Source organism: Mastigoproctus giganteus, chromosome 1 (assembly GCF_048544385.1).
Source record: "Mastigoproctus giganteus isolate SK-2022 chromosome 1, ASM4854438v1, whole genome shotgun sequence".
Lineage (NCBI taxonomy): Eukaryota > Metazoa > Arthropoda > Arachnida > Uropygi > Thelyphonidae > Mastigoproctus > Mastigoproctus giganteus.
Genome location: NC_143575.1, coordinates 236,574,366 through 236,587,254, shown reverse-complemented (window position 1 = coordinate 236,587,254; position 12,889 = coordinate 236,574,366). Strand labels below are relative to the sequence as shown.

General features: G+C 37.8%; 1 protein-coding gene across 2 annotated transcripts in view; it reads right to left on the bottom strand.

The window, feature by feature from the left end:
- LOC150091666 (terminal uridylyltransferase 4-like) overlaps positions 1 to 12,889 on the bottom strand; it is a 604,054-nt gene that overhangs the window by 488,002 nt on the left and 103,163 nt on the right. The gene's annotated exons all lie outside the window — the stretch shown is intronic.

Genomic DNA, 12,889 nt, shown 5'->3' with positions numbered 1-12,889 from the left:
CTTTTTCATCAAATAAATATTGTACACTTTCCTAAAAATTAAAATGTCTGGGATATGTTGTAAAGGGCAATCTGGCTATGCAGTTCTCTACTTACCACAATATAGCTACTGATAGATATTGTGATAAAAGAACTAGAGCTTCTTAATCAATCTGACCGTGGGGAAGGCAGGTAATCTTTCCGATTTTCAGAAAGGTGCTATTGTTGGAGCACACCTAGCAGAAGCCACAACTAAGGAAACAAAGGCATTACTAGTTTGTCAAAAGCAGCGATCTCAAAACTATACAATGAGTGGAGGATGAAAGGAGACTGTAGCTATAAAAGGAAGAAATGTGGCCGAACATCAGTACACCAAGAACAAGACTGCAGGAAATTAAAATGAATTGTGAAAAGGTCTAGTATTCAGCAGACTGAAAATTTCAATTTAGGCAAAGAAAGACCTATTTCCAACCAAGCTATGCAGCAGGAGTTGAAGAATTTGGGACCTGGTAGTCATATGCCTACACAAAAGCCACTCTTTCTGCAAAGGATCGAAAAATTCAACTGGATTGGTGAAGCCAATAAGGCTGGACTGTGGAACAGTGGGAAAAGATCATATGGTCCGATCTCAATTTACACTTTTTTGCACCAATAGTAGGGGTGAAAGCGTAGCATGAAAATTGGGAAGCCATGCATGTAGACCATTTTGTGTCCACCACTCAAGTGAACATACCCTATACCAACCAAACATACCCTTTACCACTATCATGGTATAGGGTATGTTCGGTTGGTACAGACTAGGACTGCTCATACCATTAGAAGGTATCACCTCCAATGAACATTTTTTTTTTGTGGAATTGGACCACCTTCATCATTCACCGCTCATATCATTAGAAGGTCATGTTACCTCCCATGAATATCTTTCTTGTATCAGACCAACTTCACTCTGCAGTGCTTCAATTTTTATCCAGATTGCAATGGATTCTTTCAAGACAATTATCTACCATGCAAAAATTCCATCTGAATGGCTTGAAGAACGCTCCCAAAATTCCCAACATCTACCTTGGCTGTCTATTCGATCTGAAGCTAATTAAAATGTCTGGGATATGTTGTAAAGGGCAATCTGGCTATGCAGTTCTCTACTTACCACAATATAGCTACTGACAGATATTGTGATAAAAGAATTATCAAATCTGGAGCTAGACTACCTCAGACATCTAGTGGAATCCATGCCACAATGTGAATGAACTGTAATTCAGGCAAAAGGTGGCCCTACTAGATACTAAATAAAGGTTTCTAATTTTTTGGTCAGTAAGTGTATATGCAACCTGAACAATAGGTTGTTAGAAACATCTTGTTCAGGGATACAAGAATTTCAGGTTTTATCACCAATTGTCATTCTAGTCATTTTATTATGTGGCTTTACCATGTTTCTCTTCAACATCAAGGAGGCATTGCATTCAACAGGTGATGGACACTGCAAAAGTAGCACACATCTTAGATTGCACTAGCACAGCATCAATATACAGTACCATTCAATCCATTTAGTTCTCTCAATATTCAATCTCTACCTTCAAAGAAGAATGGTCCAACAATAAAGTCTGCCATGAAACCACACTATGCAGTGACTTTAAAACTTTCATTAGTATATGTGTATATTTACTGTTTTCATGTATGGGCTCTTCCCAGTACTAAACATAAGTTAGTGTCCATTAGTAAATACAATTAATAATAGATGGAAACATAAAAATGAGAGCAGGACTGCACTCCTTAGACTTAGTTGCCTGAAATGTGCTTATATGAACTGAAAAAAAAATTCTCAAATTCAGATCCAGAAATTGGAGTAATTAAATCAGGTTATATATATATATAGATGAAAATGATATTCCTGAATAAAAATAAGATATTACAGAATTAAAAATATATTACTAAAACAAAAAAAAAAAAAAAAAGAAATTAGAAGACAGCAAACAACTGGGAAAAATATAGAAACTTTTGATTTTGATAATAACCACACTCTTATGTGAACTTAAGTCAACTTGCTCTTATTTTCAAGTAAAAATAAGAGCAAATTAATATCTAACCCTCTAGCTAGCACACTTAGTGAGTGTGCTAGCTAGAGGGTTAGATACCAAAAACAGCAAACTTATAAATTCATATACCAATTAGAACTACATCGGTATGAATTTAGTTTAGCCATGAATTCCATACACCACCATACGTCATAAAAACTTGTTATGGTAACTTTCCACAGAGATTTAGTTTCCTTTTTTTTTCACCCACCGTACTAACCAAATTTTTTGACTGTCAGGAAATAGTGAAACCTCCATATAATGCGAGTGTCAGGTGACAACTTTAATACCAGTGTTAGAAGTGAAGCGCATTATAGCCGAAAGAATTTTACCATTTTTTCTCCCAGTTTTTTTTAAACATAAATATACTTTATTTACTAATGCTTTATAAGTATGCAGACTAAAAGACAATGCATTAAAGGTTATGTCCTTCCCTTTACTTTCTACTAATACACTATGCTGTTATGGACTTAATTTTATGCATCCTTTCTGAAACAGTCATGTAATTTAATTTGCCAGAACTGATAACAGTGTGTTTTTTTTTTTTTTTTTTTAAGAACATAATTTTTAGTAGCAGTCAGATGCAATAAATGAAGATGTTCACTATCATTTTGAATATGCCATCACCTCAATGTTTTCAAGCATTTTGTTAATTTCTGGTGCTTTCACCTTACATGAGTCATTGACATTATTTTCTGAGTCACTGCCTATGTCACTGGCCTTCTGTTTATCAATCATCTTTCCACTATCCACAGAGGCTTCAATTTCTTTCTTGTTCAGGTAATGTGCAACTGGAACTTTGCTTCTGCATCCACCTGAATCCAAGCAGCCAGGTTATTTGCTAAAATGTTGCCAAATCAAAGTTATAGGTTATTATTAGTGATCTCATCTTTTCCAATATATTTTTAACATCACAACTGTGGCTGATCAGGCTAGCCGGGTGGGTAAAGTGCCTGCCTGGCAACCCAAAGGTCGCGGGTTCGAATCACAATGGTGCTGCACTATCCAGTTGGACCTCACAGCCACAATACACAAAGGAAGCAGGAAAAAACTGGTTCCTTCTGTATTGCTTACATCACAAGATAAAAAAAAAAAAAAATCACAACTGTTCATCAGTGAATTCACCATCTTGAATCACATTATGCAGAAATTCAGGAAATGCTTCTGCTGCTGTAATGTCACCTAATGCAGATTCACTTACAAGACTAACCTGGGGCAGATATTACATGATGAGCCTTCCATCTCCAAAGCCACCATTCAGAAGCTTTAAATGTGTCATCTCTGCCAAATAGCGCTTATGAAATTTTAAGTGCCTGTGCTTTCAAAATTACCCCATTTATCGGTACTCCTTCACTATGCTTCTGTAGAAACCACTTGTAAAAGCATTGGTCCACATCACTGTTTTCACAAAGTCTAGTTTTCTTTCTTTCTTTCTTTGTAAGCCTACTTCATCTTCTACGGTCATTCCTTCTGGAATTCTGTACTCACAAAATATACTGCATTCTGTTTCACCACTCTAAACCCTTTTTATAATCTTTAACTTTTCTTCAATTGTATAATTTTTTCTTTTGGTGGACATTACTTCAGTCCACCTTGTTTACTAATTTTGCTGTGTATTTATTTCTGATGCTCTACAATTTGCAGTATTTTGATAAAACTAAATGAAAACCACTGTCCAGCCTATCATAGTGAAGTCATGTGATTTCTCCATAAATCACTTGTCACTTCATATATATTTTTGTCTAGTTTAGTCCTTAGCAGTTTTTGCTATCCTAAGGGTAACTTCTAGTCAAAGAAAGGGTATCAAGGGCTGTGGTTTTCAAAAATTTACTTCATAACTAAAGTAATGCAATTGATGAACAGTAGCCATATTCCCCTCCGGAGGTAGCTGTTTGTAATTAATGTTCCACTGATATACTCTTTTATTGTATCTCCAGCTGAGGGGAGAAACTGGGTGTCTACAGTAATTAGTCTCCAATGAGTCCTGTTGTTTACAAAAATTACTCTGCAATTGAATACATCAAAGTGAATATACGGTCAATTTTTAGCTCATTTCCCCTCCTGGAAATATGCTAATAGGATGTACAGTGGATACGAGTACAGGCAGTTCTCGCTTTACGAGTTCTCGGGTTTACAAGGTTTTTTTTTTTCCCCAAGTATCAACAAAATCGAAAATATGAACTTTAATTGCAAAAAATAAATGTTAAACATTCATAAATACAGCATTTCAAACCACGTGCATAGCTATACAATACAGGTGTACCCAGCTTTACGATATTAATCCATCCCAGAGACACCATCGTATCGTTAAAATATCGTAATGAGAACCTCATTGTTTTTTGGTAATTCGTTTCAAGATCTCGGAAGTTAAAATTTTTGCTGTATAACTAAGCTATTTATCTCTCTAAAATGTCATTTTTAAGGTCACGAGCATGACCTTAAGGCCGTATAAAAGGTCATGAGCAGGGTTTGTAAATTGTATTAGTTACCAATTGAAATCATTAAAATGCACTGCATTTTCATTGTTATCATATGTTCCGTTATAAGAATCAATTTTAAATGCCTTTGTGATATTTTTCTAAAGCACATTTCTGGAAGTTACGATCATTAAACAATAAAAACAATTTGCACTTTCCGGTTTACTGGGCTTTTCTGTTACTGCAAGCAATTATAAACGGGTAGTAAACTCGATCTTACTGCATTTGCGATAATACCAATAACTGCAATTGTGTAGGTTTTTACATTATTACGGTGAAATGTGTCTCTCCCTTTACTAAAATCTTTGATTGTATAAAAAAAATAAATAAAATTCAGAATCTTTTCTTCCTTCCTTTTTTTTTTTTAAGCTTCATAAACTTGTTACTCCGCGCGAATTGTGTTAGTTGCAATTTGTGTGTGCAGTTAAAAAATGCTTATACATACATGCAAATACCACCACTTTGCTTATTGGAGGCTTGAAGTGGTGAAACCCATGTTTAGTCTCTAGAGCAAAGTTTCCGGCATCCCCCACCCCCCCATACTTCTCCTTTAACCCATGCACGGTACTAAGTACTATAGGTTTTGATACCTTCGTGTTTGGGGTTTTCATAAAAAAAAAAAAAAAATCATTAAATTTATAATTGAAAGAGAAGATTATCTTGGAAACAAACACCTCTTGAAGCATTTCTGAAGAAAACGACTCCTTGTGCAACAAACCAACAAGTGCCAAGCCAATAATGAGTGATCAACAAGTGTGCATTTAGTCTATGATGATGAAGAAAAAACATTCTTTAACATTTGTAAGCCGTAAATAATTTCTCTATTATTATAATTTGCTTGATTTTACAGGCTACGTTTTCATTTCTTTCGATAAATCAATCAAATCATTGTTTAAACAAATTAATTAGCTAACTGTCTTATGTTATGCTAACTGTCTAATTAGCTATGTCTTATGAAATAAATTCCCGCTTTACGAGTTTTCGCTTTATGAGCATGCGCTAGGAATAAATTAACTCGTAAAGTCGAGAACTACGTGTATGTACAATATTCACTTTTTCCAGTGTTCAATATGAAATTGCTTAGTTCTTTGAACACACTACTTTTTTTCATAATTCGTTTTAAAGGACATGTTCATACCTACAGTACATCCAAAACCACAGTACAAAGAGGCATGTACGAAGAGGTTGTTAAAAAAAATATATATATATATATTTTTTTTTTTTTTAATAACAAGGATGGAGTTTTAATAATGCTTTTTTTGGCCTTATTATACAATAAATGTCAGAATTAAGAATACGTTTTTAAAGTTTCCCATTTTAAATTATTTCTTGCCCTTTTCTCAAAAAAATCTGATTGCCTGCTACTGTTATCAAATTTTTGAATATCTGCTAGGCAGTTAAAAGCATTTACATACAGTTTTCATTTTTAAACTTCAAAATTCCACAAAAACACTCACTCTTCCCTGACTTACTTCACACAGTGGTTCCCCCAAAAGTCACATATAATTTTGTCTCTAATAAAAGTAACTAAGCATTAGCACTACAGGAACTCAAGGACAAAGTGAACATGTTTTTCTACAGCTATAAGCTCCATAGCCTGAACACTTGGGAAACTCCTGCAAGATGGCCTATGACACTTTCCTTACTGTCAGGCAGACAAATCCAAGCCTGTTGACCACCCAGACATCAGCACTTCCTTCCACACCCACGGTACCTTCTCTAACAGAATCACAGCTCCAATGGTTAATCTCGGTACGTGAGGCCTTCCAATCCTTTGCAGGTACAGAGGACAATAAGCAAAGTAGTGAGAAGCCAAGGTTTTGGAAAATGTCATTTCTGAGATTGCCTACAGAGTTAAGGAAAAAATTATATTTCTTGATATCGTGTACATCTTGAACCAAGAAAAGATGAGTGCTTCTTCATTTCTTCTATCATTGCTTCCACGAATAAAATACAATTTTATCATTTAAAATATAGTATTTTATATGCCTATTAGCAGCATGAGTATGTTGTACAAAAGTGCAAGTCAGACATCTATACTTACTTTGTACGTACCTTGATCTGCATGAATAATAAATTAGTAAATAGGCAACAATAGTATTTACTGGATGTGCTACTTTGAGATGTCTGGTTCGCACGCATAAGGCAGATGTGCTTTCCTCTGTCAATGCATGTGGAAGATCTTGCAACGTGTGTTCTGAATATAATAATGGAAACAGAATTCAAATTCAATAAGAGATATTAAGGTCACATAACAATTGTCACACTTATTAAAGATGTTTTCAATTTCCCCTAGGCAAGGCATCTTTGATAACCATTGATTGCTTGAGAGTGGTAACTCTTCCCAGGACTGTGTTAAGACTTTTTAAGCACTCAGAAACAAATAAGAAAATGCTACCCTTCCCTTCAACATGAAAAGGCCCAAGTAATAATAATATGTTGATTCTGTTAGTAACCTACCAAGTCAAAAGGTCCTATTGACCAGCAGCATATCATCATGGGTTAATAGAGAAACACCGGACACTAGCACAATGTTTCTCTATTAAACCAAGGTCATTTTTTTCCTTCATCTTACACCTGGTGCAGTTATACCACCACCTTCATCATAAAAAAAGCTACTGATTTTGCAGTGCTGAAAATGTGATATGCCTGGGTGTGGTTCAATGTGTTCCATCTTAATAACTTTGCCAAAGTATAATGGAAAATTAGTTTTTGTATTCAACTACTTAGGGACCATGTTATAATAGTTTATCAAACAACATTTTTCTTACAAAGCCATGTTGTGATACATTTTATTATTATTATAAGCTATATGGTGCAAGGAAGCCTGAGGCTTATGCTGCACTAGCCAAAAAAAAATTACCGAGTTACCCAGAGAGAGGGAGAGAGAGAGAGAGAGGTAGAAGGAATCACCAAGAAAGAGAAGAATGAATGATGACATCCAGCTCAGGATCCTGGGTGTGCCAAGCCCAAACTCACCAGATGTGAGCCCATAATCCTACAATACATCTTTGATCAAAAGACTACAACTGTTCCTGCCACTGAGCATTAGCATTAGTAGAGGCATATGATGCAAGAAAGCAAGCTTATGCAGCATCAGCCAAAAAAAAAAAAAAAAAACCCTTCCACTTCACCCCTCCGTTCGTTCGAAATACCTGTCCAGCTGAGCCTTAAATTTATTTAGGCTATCAACTTCCACAACAAGGGATGGAAGTCTACCCGCTGGCTAAAGGGAAATTTCCGCACATCTATCCTACATCTGTCTTTCCTCAATTTGAATTTATGCCCTCTCAGGTGATTATTCTGAGCAAGAGGCAATATCCCATCAGCACTGACCATGCTCAAACCATTCAAAGCTATGTACACCCCCTCCCCCCATACTTCTCCTTCAACCCATGCACGGTACTAAGTACTATAGGTTTTGATACCTTTCGTGTTTGGGGTTTTCATCAAAAAAAAAAAAAAAACCTCTATCAGATCACCTCGCCAGTGGCTAGTCTCCAGACACTGTAATTTGCAAAACTTAAGCCTTACTTCGTAAGAGCAACCCTTCGTTCCTTTCACTAACCTTGTTGCCCTTCTCTGTACTCGTTCCAGCAGCTCTACATCCTTCTTGAAATGAGGCCTCCAGCCCTGTATACAGTACTCAAGGTGCGGCCTGACCGTTGCCTTATAAAAGGGAATAATCACCTCCCTATCCCTGCTAGAAAAATTCCTGTATATCATTGATAAGACACCATGAGCTACTCTTCCAGCCCATCTGCATTGCTCAGAGAACTTCATATCTGCCTGCACAATTATCGCCAGGTCCTTTTCATTCTCTACCACTGTCAGTGAAGTACCACAGAGTTGATACGTTGCTTTAGGGTTGCTGTTTCCCATATGTAGTACTTTACATTTGTCAATGTTAAACTTCATTTGCACTTCTCAGCCCATCTGCTCAACCTTTCCAGATCCTGTTGCAGCACCATAGCGTCAGTTGCGTCCTTAACAACCCTGCCAACCTTTGTATCGTCTGAAAACTTGGACATTAAGCTTGATATACCATCATCAATATTATTTATAAATACAGAAAACAACAATGGACCCAACACTGAACCCTGAGGGACTCCACTAATAACATTAGTCCACGATGAGCAGTGTCCATTAATTACCACTCTCTGTCTTCTGCCACTCAACCATCCTTTTATCCATAGCAACAATTTGCCACCAATGCCACAGTGCTCCAATTTGTGCAGCAGCCTTCCACGTGCAACAGTATCAAAAGACTTTCTAAGATCCAAATATATAATATGAAAGTAATTCCCTGCATCCAATTCTTTTGTGACTACATCATAGTATCCAATCAAATTGGTCAGGCAAGACCTTCCCTTAACAAAACCATGCTGTGTCTGAGCTATAACTGAATTCTTGTCAAGATGATCCTGCAGTGCTTTTTTTAACCAGTGCTTCCATTAATTGTCCTGGAACAGAAGTTAAACTCACAGGTCTATAATTACTTGTGTCAGCCTTTGATCCTCCTTTGTGAATTGGGGTTACATTTGCACATCTCCAGTCTGTGGGTACCTCCCCTGAGTCCAAGGAAGCTCTCATAATTATGGCTAACAGATGGCTTACTTCCTTTGCTGCCTCCTTTAATATAACTGGATAGATCTCATCCACCCCAGGTGCATTTCTTGTATTTATCTTCAACCATTTCTCCTCCACTTTACTCTCAATTATTACAAGATCATCTAGCTCACTGCCAGTGTTTACTTCATCTATGGCATTCCCGTTCCTGAATAACTCCACATGTGTGAATGCAGAGGCAAAATATTGATTTAGTTTGTTAGCTACCTCAGCAGGATCATGAACAGTTGAACCATCGATATCAAGTGGACCAATCTGATTCAACCCCTTCCTTCAAAAGTTTACATAAGTAAAGAACTCCTTACTGTTTTTCTTTGCATCCCTTGCCAAAGATTTCTCGTAATCTGCCTTTGCCTGCCTAATCTCCTTTGTAACTTGGTTACAGATCAACTTATATATATATTAGGCTTCTGTGTCTCATGTTAATTTATATGTATCCCATGCATTTTTCTTCTCTGCCATATGTCTCATTACTTCATCTGACATCCATTTAGGCCTGAACCTTGTACAATATTTCTTGGTTGGTATGTAAAGCCTGGTAGCTTCCAAGATAAGTTCTTTGAATGCTTCTCATTTTGAGTTTGATGTTGGTAACATCATCAGTTGGTCCCACTGTATAGAATTTAAATACTGTCTTACACCATCGTAGTTGCCTTTACGAAAGCAATAACCCTTCCCTTTACCCCTGCTGGTAGTTACCTCCTTGAGTAAATCCCACTTCAGCACACTGTGATCACTGGCACCTAATGGTTCCTGTATCTGCAGATTCTTAATGCATGAAGAATCACTACTGATAATCAAATCAAGAGTATTGCTCCCTCTAGTTTCCTCCCAAACATGCTGATTTAGAAAACAACACACACATTTCAGTCAATATCTGGGAAATTAAAATCCCCCATTATAAGAATCTCTTATTTACTGGCTCACTCTATTTCCCTGTACAGTGTCTTCTTATACTCATCAGAGTCATTAGGCCTATAGCACACTCCGACTCTCAATTTTGATCTCCCAATGCTTATGTCACACCAAACTGACTCTACACTGCACTGTCCAGAAATGTCGACTGGCTTCACTTCCTTGGATTTTATGTGTTTCTTAACTAATAGCATAACCCTTCCTTCCTTCCTATCCTGTCTATCCTATCTCCAAATTCCAGTTTTGCATTAGTTATATCTGTATGACACCACGTCTGATATCCCAACAATATCCGCCTTTGATGGTTTGAGCAATACCCCAAATTCATCAAATTTATTTACCAAACTCCTAGCATTGGTGTACATGTAATTAGCATTAGCATTAGTAGAGGCATTTGATGCAAGAAAGCAAGCTTATGCAGCATCAGCCAAAAAAAAAAAAAAAACCACTTCCACTTCACCCCTCTGTTTGTTCAAAATACCTGTCCAGCTGAGCCTTAAACTTATTTAGGCTATCAACTTCCACGACAAGGGATGGAAGTCTGTTCCACCAACCAACCACTCGCTGGCTAAAGGCAAATTTCCGCACGTCTATCCTACATCTGTCTTTCCTCAATTTGAATTTATGCCATCGCAGGTGATTATTCTGAGCGAGAGGAAGAATCCCATCAGCATTGAGCATGCTCAAACCATTCAATGCTTTATACACCTCTATCAGATCACCTCGCTGGTGCCTAGTCTCCAGACACTGCAATTTGCAAAACTTAAGCCTTTCTTCGTAAGAGCAACCCTTTGTTCCATTCACTAATATCGTTGCTCTTCTCTGTACTCGTTCCAGCAGCTCTACATCCTTCTTGAAATGAGGCCTCCAGACCTGTGTACAGTACTCTAGGTGTGGCCTGACCATTGCCTTATACAAGGGAATAATCACCTCCTTATCCCTGCTAGAAAAATTCATATATATCATTGACAATACACCATGAGCTACTCTTGCAGCCCGTCTGCACTGCTCAGAGAACTTCATATCTGCCTGCACAACCACCCCCAGGTCCCTTTCATTCTCTACCACTGTCAGTGTAGTACCACAGAGTTGATACGTTGCTCTGGGGTTGCTGTTTCCCATGTGTAGTACTTTACATGTGTCAATGTTAAACCTCATTTGCCACCTCTCAGCCCATCTGCTCAACCTTTCCAGATCCTGTTGCAGCAGCATAGTGTCAGTAGTGTCCTTGACAACCCTGCCGACCTTTGTATCGTCTGCAAACTTCGACATTAAGCTTGATATACCATCATCAATATCATTTATAAATACAAAAAACAATGGACCCAACACTGAGCCCTGAGGGACTCCACTAATAACATTAGTCCATTATGAGCAGTGTCCATTGATTACCACTCTCTGTCTTCTCCCCCTCAGCCACCCCTTTATCCACAGCAGCAATTTGCCTCCAATGTCACACTGCTCCAATTTGTGCAGCAGTCTTCCATGTGCAACAGTATCAAAAGCCTTTCTAAGATCCAAGTATATAATATCAAAGTTATTCCCTGCATCCAGTTCCTTTGTGACTGCATCATAGTATCCAATCAAATTGGTCAGGCAAGACTTCCCCTTAACAAAACCATGCTGTGTCCGAGCTATAACTGAAGTCTTGTCTAAATGATCCTGCAGTGCTTCTTTAACTAGTGCCTCCATTAATTTTCCTGGAACAGAAGTTAAACACACAGGTCTCTAACTGCTTGTGTCAGCCTTTGATCCTCCTTTGTGAATTGGGGTCACATTTGCACATCTCTAGTCTGCAGGTACCTCCCCTGAGTCCAAGGAAGCTCTCATAATTATGGCTAAGGGTTTGCTTACTTCCTCTGCTGCCTCCTTTAATATAACTGGATAGATCCCATCCACCCCAGGTGCCTTTCTTGTGTTTATCTTCAACAGTTTCTCCTCCACTTTACTCTCAGTTATTACAAGATTCTCTAGCTTTCTGCTAGAGTTGAATACACCCCTGGCTTTCACCTCGCTAAATAACTCCTCGTGTGTGAATGTCGATGCAAAATATTCATTTAGTTTGTTAAGTACCTGAGCAGGATCATCAACAGTTGACCCATCGATATCAAGTGGACCAATCTGATTCATCCCCTTCCTTCTAGAGTTTACATAAGTAAAGAACTCTTTGCTGTTTTTCTTTGCATCCCTTGCCAAAGATTTCTCGTACTCTGCCTTCGCCTGCCTAACCTCCTTTGTAACTTGGTTACAGATCAACTTGTATCTATCATAGGCTTCTGTGTCATGTGTTAATTTGTATGTATCCCATGCATGTTTCTTCTCTGCCACATGCCTCATCAGTTCATCTGACATCCATTTAGGCGTAAACCTTGAACAATATTTCTTAGTTGGTATGTAAAGCCAAGATAAGTTCTTTGAATGCTTCCTATTTTGCATTTGCTGTTGGTAACATCATCAGTTGGTCCCACTGTATAGAATTTAAATACTGTCTCAGTCCATCGTACTCGCCTTTACGAAAGCAATAACCCTTCCCTTTACCCCTAATGGTAGTTACCTCTTTGAGTAAATCCCAATTCAGCACACTGTGATCACTGCCACCTAGTGGTTCATTTATCTGCAGATTCTTAATCTCTTTCACCTCTGCCAGTGGCTACTGTTAATCTATTCGTCTTTGTATCCCCCCAAGCTAGCAGTTTTCCAACCCACCTAACACTGCCTCGATAGCATCAGCAAATATTCTTGCACCCTTTCTATTTAAGTGTATCCCATCCCATGAAGAATCACTGCTGATAATCAAATCAAGAGTATTCCTCCCTCT